This window comes from Lolium rigidum, chromosome 2, assembly GCF_022539505.1.
Source record: "Lolium rigidum isolate FL_2022 chromosome 2, APGP_CSIRO_Lrig_0.1, whole genome shotgun sequence".
In the NCBI taxonomy this organism is placed as follows: domain Eukaryota; kingdom Viridiplantae; phylum Streptophyta; class Magnoliopsida; order Poales; family Poaceae; genus Lolium; species Lolium rigidum.
Window position 1 is genome coordinate 126,129,781 of NC_061509.1, and position 7,910 is coordinate 126,137,690.

The window sequence follows — 7,910 nt, forward strand, 5'->3', positions numbered from 1 at the left end:
GCTCGCTTCCCCTGGATTGATTCTGACCGGCGAGGCCCTGTCCAGAAGAGGCCCCTGGACAAGTACGATCCGGATCCTGTCATTCATTGGCTGGATTTAAGGATGGGCCGAACTCCAGCTTCCCGCCTCGGCAAGTCTCCGCCGGAGCCAGCTGGTTCGTCTGATGATTTGACCATACTTGAGGTAGCCTTTCTGTTCGTTTTCTTATACTCTTTTTGCTATTTCCGTTCTGTAGACATTCCCTCAGACAGCAACAACCCACAGGTCCATGAGCATGTGCCTCCTCTGCAAGCCGAGGCTGGGGATGAGTTCTTGGATAACCTTATGGCCGAAGGCCAGAGGAGTGATCCCCCAACCGCTGACGCCGGCCCCAGCCATGCTCCCTCTGGCAAACGTCCTCGGACTGAAGTCATAGGAGGGAAGGAGGTCGGCACCAAGCGCTACAAGCAGAGGCGGATGCCGATGTCTTCCGGGTAAGTTTTTAGTTCTTCTTTATACTTTCTTTGTTTCCACCGGGTTCTTCTCCGGTTGCTTTTTCCAATTCGTTCTCTTTTTCCTTTCTTTCAGCCCTGCGCTTGAGCTTGGCTCCTCCGGCTCCACCGGCTCCGCAAGGACTTCAACTCCTCCTCCTCCTCACTCAAGTCCGGTACTATCTGGTGCCGGCAACACCTCTGCCTCCCCTTCGGGAGGCAATACAAGTTCGGGGCGCGCGGCCCCAACACCTCCAGATCACCGCGCGGAGGAGGACCTCACTTCCCCTCCAGAGACTCAAGACACCGGCGCCAGCAACATCGGCGCCGGCCAGACTGATGCCGGGCAGGCGGAACCTTTGGTTCCTCCTCCCCCGAAGAAGAAGAAGAAACAGCCGAGCTCTTCCCCCACCGCGCCGGATACTTCCGCGCCGGTATCTTCTCCTGCTCCCGAGGCCAGGCCGACACCGCCGCCCAGCCAAGGACCTTCCGCGGCCAAGCAACCGGCGCCGTCCGGGACCCCCAAGATCACCAAGTTCCTCAAGCCCGGGGCTTCCCGTGGCAAGGCTGTGGAGGGCGCCACCTCAGGCGGCTCGGGGGACGTGGTGCTGCGCGTTGGCCCTGCTGCCCTCGCCGCACAGGACAAGCCCACCGGCCTCCTGGGCCGGATTGTTGACCTGAAGCGCGCGGGCAAGGACCTGGGGCACCTTCTCCCCTATGCCCAGAAGTGGAATGAGGCGGATATCTCTGCTTCAACCCGCGGCCTGGGAAAGGATCGCCTTCCGGCACCAGATCCTGCCGGGGCTCGGTCCACTGAAGAACATTTCATTCGGCTTAAACGCGCCATGAAAGAGTTCGACAGTGCCTGGTACGATGCTACCAACAATGTGGTGGTAAGTTTTACTAACTCTCTTTTATAATTTCTGTTTATGCCGGTTTCTTTTCTTTCCGGATCTTGTCTATCTTTTTAGTTTTGTGCCGGTTTCTCTCTTGTCTATCTTCCCAGTCCCCGAGTTTTGTGGTGAGAGCGCAGCTTTTAGCGCAAAACTTAGCTTAAAAACTTAGCGTAAAACCGGCACTGCCAGTCCCCGAGTTTCGGGTTAAGAACCTTGTTCTTAGCGCAAAACTTAGCTTAAAAACTTAGCGCAAAACCGGCACTGCCGATCCCGAGTTTCGGGTTAAGAACCTTGTTCTTAGCGCAAAACTTAGCTTAAAAACTTAGCGCAAAACCGACACTTGCCGAGTCCCGAGTTTCGGGTTAAGAACCTTGTTCTTAGCGCAAAACTTAGCTTAAAAACTTAGCGCAAAACCGGCACTGCCGATCCAGGAGTTTCGGGTTAAGAACCTTGTTCTTAGCGCAAAACTTAGCTTAAAAACTTAGCGCAAAACCGGCACTTGCCGATCCCGAGTTTCGGGTTAAGAACCTTGTTCTTAGCGCAAAACTTAGCTTAAAAACTTAGCGCAAAACCGGCACTGCCAGTCCCCGAGTTTCGGGTTAATAACCTTGTTTCTTTCTTTCTCACAACAATCTTCCTTTGAACAGAGCACTGCTGACGTCCGGAAGCAACTCTTTGAGGAGCTTCTGTGGGAGCATCGGGACCTTGCTGAGGCCCACAGCCACTGCCAAGGTTGGTATTGTTTCGTTTCCCCCCGGCATCTTTTCACCGGAATGTTTCCTTCTTTGATACCTGCGTATTTTTTGTCTAACAGTTGTTCCGGAAGCTAGCCTCGAGGCTCTGAAGGCCCAGGTTGCCAAGCTTCAAGGTACCATCCTTTCTTTTTCTGCTAACTTTCCTTTCTAGTGTTGCTTGCTAAAACTTTTCTTTCCGGTACCTAGGCGAGAAGGAGCAGCTCCTCAAGGAGCACAACGAGGCGCTGGAGGCCCAGAAGACCGCCTTGGGGGAGCTTAAGGAACAGGCCATACAGGCCGCGCTCCGGCATGATCAAGCCGTGAAGGACGCCCAGGTTGCAGCTGAGGCCAGGTTGGCGGAGGTTGTGGATGACTCCACGAACTCCAACACCATTCTGACGGCAGAGCTAGATGAGGAGAGGAAGGCGCGGAAAGCAGCGGAGCGTCTCATTGAGACCATGACCACCGATCACCGGGAATACGATCGGTTGGTTATGAAGATAGATGCGCTCGCTCTCCGTAAGCTCCTGCCTTGCCCCTTTTTTCGCTTATAAGCTTTCTTCTTTTTGAAAATGCATCTTTGTTCCTTGCTTTTTCCGACATATTTTCTTCCGGTATTTCATGCTTATGCTTTTCTCTTGCCTCTTCTTCAGAGCATTTCCCGGAATCTCAGGTCTATGCCGTGAAGAAGGTGAGGGAGGATCGGATTGCGCGGGAATTTCCCAATATGGACGCGCACTGGGATGGGTACGACTACCTTGTCGCCCTCTCAGCGCGGGTCCAACACATGCGCTGCGTCGACCGGCTTCTTGCCGACACGCCAGCTGCCGCCATCCAAATCTTCAAGGTGCTTGTGGCACGAGGAGGAGCTGCCGGAAAACATCACGCTCACCTGCCAGCCGGCTCAAAGATGCCGGGCACCGGATCCGTGAGTGGCAATGCTCCGCCGCTCGTCTTTGGAGCTGACACGGCGCTGCGCTCCGCGTGCTCATGGTATCCTGCTCCGGATCTGGATGCTCTCCAAGGCGTACGTGCGGATGCTCCCTACGGACACGGATCCGGCGCTTACCGCGAGCGGCAGGACCGGGCATACCGGCTTGCTGAGTATGCCGAAGTCCGCACCTTCATCCCTCCTCCCCCTGGCGTCAAGGACTACCTCAGCGATGAGGAAGAAGAAGACGAGGGAGATGAAGATGAGGCCGCCGAGGATGTGCCGCCGGAAGCTCCCGAAGCCGGCGCTGCTCCCCCTGAAGATGCCGAGGCCGGTGCTGCTCCACCCGACGCCCCCGCTGCCTGATGACTTTCATCACATGTTTGCCTGTGACTTATCTGTTGGCCCTGCTCGTCTCAAAAACAATGCTTGTTAAATTCTGCCCCGGTATGCCGGGGCTTATGATGTAAAACCTTAAGCTCGCTTGTGGTTGCCGTACAACATTTCCTGCCGGTAAGTTATACCGGTAGCTAAGTATTTTTAAGTTGCTTTAGCATATTTGCCTTTTGGTTCTGCTTTTATCCTGTACTGCAAAGATTTCCCAATTGTTTCCGCATCCAATTTGATGCATACTTGGTTCTTTTGCCTTGGCTCTGCCTGCCTTCTCTGGGCGTTCTTTGGCGTATGAGCACAAGGTTCTTTCACCAAACAAGCATCTTCTTGAACTTAGAAATAACTTTGAAATTTTGCAAAAAACCGGTTTAACCGGGGTTAGTTAAATTTTCCGGACTGTTCTTTCCTGCTCTCCCTTTTCGCAGTTCACGTGCTTATCCCCTACCGGTTTATCTTGCTTGCCATGAAGCCGGTTTGCGGACAGCAGCAGAGTCGAAGACTCCGGTAGGATTTAGCACACTACTAAACCGGAAAGAAAAAACATTCAATAAGCAACCGGTAAACTGAAAAATAGACAAGTTACATGCAATCTTATTGGGGTAGTCCCCGAGACTCATTCAATGTTCCGGCATCTTTTATTCATAGCATATAAGGTACAAAAAAGGAACTTCTTACACCACCACTTCAAGAGTAGAAAGGACGCAATAGAGCTATGTTCCATGGACGCTTGCTCTCCTCTCCGGACTTGTCCGCCTTTCCTTTTTTCCACTCCTGTGCGTCAATTAGGTAGTATGCATCATTGTGAAGCACCTTGCTTACAATGAAAGGACCTTCCCAGGGTGGCAAGAGCTTATGCCGGCCTTCAGTGCGCTGCACTAGGCGAAGCACAAGATCTCCTTCCCGAAAAACTCTTGGATTAACTTTCCGGTCATGATAGCGTCTGAGGTTTTGCTGGTAAATGGCTGTTCTTGCCAAAGCCAGCTCTCTAGCTTCTTCTAGCAAATCCACATCATTTTCTCTGGCCTCTTTGACCTCTTGCTCAGTATAGAGCTGTACTCTTGGTGAATCATGGATGATGTCGGTTGGTATGACCGCTTCTGCTCCATAGACCATGAAGAACGGAGTGTATCCGGTAGACCGGTTTGGGGTTGTTCTTATACTCCATAGCACCGATGGTATCTCATCAAGCCAACACCCGGGTGCTTTTTCCACTGCGTCAATGAGTCTGGGTTTGATACCGGAGAGTACCAAAGCATTCATCCTTTCCACCTGGCCGTTGCCTTGTGGGTGTGCTACCGAGCACAAATCCAACCGGATATTCTTATCCTCACAGAACCTTTTGAACTCACCTTGAGCAAAGTTGGTTCCATTGTCAGTAATGATGCTGTGCGGGTATCCATACCGCAAGATGACATCTTTCAAGAATTTCACAGCTGTATGCCCATCACACTTTGCGATAGGTTTTACTTCTAGCCATTTAGTGAACTTATCCACCATGACCAAGATGTGAGTCATGCTGCTCCTAGCAGTTTTGAATGGGCCAACCATGTCAAGGCACCAAACAGCAAACGGCCATGTTAGTGGTATTGTCTTTAAACCGGATGCTGGGGTATGATTTTGCTTGGCGTACCTCTGGCACCCGTTGCATTTTCTTACCAAATCCTCAGCGTTCTCCAAAGCGGTGGGCCAGTAAAACCCATGCCGAAACACTTTTGCTACCAGCGCCCTTGATGAGGCATGATGCCCACATTCTCCTTGGTGAATTTCCTCAAGCATTTCTTTCCCTTCTTCCGGTTCCACACACCTTTGAAGGACACCGGTAACGCTTCTCTTGTACACTTCACCATTGATGAACGTATACGCCTTGGACCTTCTTTGGATTCTCCTTGATTCATTTTCGTCAGCCGGCAAGGTGCCGTTGATTAAGAATTCCTTGATAGGTTTAGCCCATGACGGTATCTCTCGAACCAAAAACACCGGTGCATCTATCTCCATGCTATCCACCAGCATCATTTCTTCCGATACGGGTACGGCAGTCCCCGAGCTTGCCGGTACAGTCCCCGAGCTTGCCGGAGCAGTCCCCGGGTTTGCCAGAGCAGTCCCCGGGTTCCCTTTATCGATATCCATTGGCACAATGTGTGACTCCGGTACAAAAATTGATTCCGACTCTGGACTTGGCTTGATTGATGGTATCCTCAGGTGTGCCAAGGCTATTCCGGGAGGAATTTCTTGTCGGGATGAGCCTATCTTGGACAAAGCATCCGCGGCTTCATTTTCCGCACGCGGTACGTGGTGAAACTCACAACCTTCGAAGAATCCGGCAATCTTTTGCACGTGAAACCGGTACGAGGCCATGTTGGCATCTTTTGCATCCCAATCTCCGGAACACTGCTGTACCACAAGATCTGAATCTCCATAGCAAATGATCCGGTGCGCACCGATTTCTTTTGCGACCTTAAGCCCATGGATCAAAGCTTCATATTCAGCGACATTGTTCGATGCCCTGAAATGCACTTGCAAGACATACCGGAGGTGGTCTCCTTTTGGTGAAGTAAGCAACACACCGGCAACTAGACCCTCCTTGAGCTTGGATCCATCAAAGTGCATTTTCCAGTACTCTATCTTCTGATCCGGCGGTTTGTATTGCATCTCCGCCCAATCAACCAGGAAATCAGCCAGAGCCTGTGATTTTATGGCGTCTCTTCTTTCATACACCGGCACGTATGGTGATATCTGGATCGCCCATTTTGCAATCCGGCCGCTGGCGTCTTTGTTGCACATGATGTCAGAGATGGGTGCTTCACTCACCACCTTCATAGGATGTTCCTCGAAGTAGTGCTTGAGCTTCGTGGCGGCCATAAACACGCCATAGGTCATTTTCTGGAAGTGCGGATAGTTTTGCTTTGAGAGGGAGAGCACCTCGCTCAGGTAGTATACCGGCCTTTGGACGGTTTTTCCTTCCTCTTCTCTTTCTACTACCACAACAACACTCACGACCCGGTTGGTTGCTGCTATGTATAACAAGATTGGTTCTCTTTCCAACGGCGAAGCCAATATTGGCGCGGTAGCTAACATCGTTTTCAGCTCCTTGAATGCTGCGTCTGCCTGAGGGGTCCAGACGAACTTATCGGATTTTCTCATTAAGGCATACAACGGCAAGGCCTTTTCTCCTAACACTGCTTATGAACCGGCTTAGCGATGCTAAGCTTCCGGTAAGCTTTTGTATGTCCTTCGGATCCTGTGGTATTGTCATTCTTTCGATTGTCCTAATCTTAACCGGATTGACCTCAATGCCTCGGCTTGAGACGAGGAAACCCAGCAGCTTGCCGGCAGGAACACCGAAGGTACATTTTGCCGGATTGAGTCTCATCCGGAACCTTCTTAGGTTATCAAACGTTTGCCGGAGATCATCGATTAGGGTATCTTTTACCTTGGTTTTTATCACGATGTCATCCACATACACCTGCACGTTCTTTCCGATTTGATCAAGCAAGCATTTTTGCATACAGCGCTGGTACGTTGCACCAGCGTTGCGCAAACCAAATGGCATAGTGATATAGCAGTAAGCCCCGTGCGGGGTAATGAACGCAGTTTTTATTTGATCTTCCTTTTTCAAGGGGATCTGGTGGAAACCGGAATAGGCATCCAGGAAGGACAACAACTCACACCCAGCGGTTGAATCAATCACTTGATCGATTCGTGGCAAAGGGAAAGGATCTCTTGGGCAAGCCTTGTTCAGGTTGGTGTAGTCGATGCACATGCGCCAGACCTTCGGAGCTTTTGCCTCCAGGTTCTCATCTTTCTTCTTTTCAACCATTACCGGATTGGCCAGCCACTCTGTGTGCGTGACCTCCATAATGAACTTGGCAACAAGCAGTTTGGTTACCTCTTCTCCTATGATCTTTCTTCTATCTTCAGCGAACCGGCACAAGGGTTGTCGCACCGGCTTGGCATCTTTCCGAACGTTCAAGGAGTGCTCAGCCAGCTCCCTCGGAACACCTACCAAATCTTCGGTTGACCGGGCAAAGATATTCCGATTCTCACGGAGGAAGGCGACGAGCGCGCTTTCCTATGCTTGATCGAGGCCGGCACCGATACGAACGGTGCGCTGCAGGTAGCCGGATCCAGCACAATGTCCTTTGTTTCCTTCGACGGTTTGAACGCCGGAGCACTCAGACTTGCACTCATCGCCGCTAAGCTCAACTGTGAGGACTGAGCCTGCGCAACAGCTGTTTGCATCCTTTTCTTTTCCTCTGCGATCACCAGCGATTCCGCTAGGTTTGATCCGGCGACAGCTGTTTCCAGCGAGATCTTGTAGTTTCCCACCACAGTTAGAGGTCCACGAGGTGCCGGCATCTTCATCTTGAGATACGCCGTGTGGGTCGAGGCCATAAAGGCCGCCAGCGCCGGTCTCCCCAGCAGAGCATGGTATGGACTATCTAAGTCCACCACCTCAAACTCCAGGTTCTCAACCCGGCAATTGTCA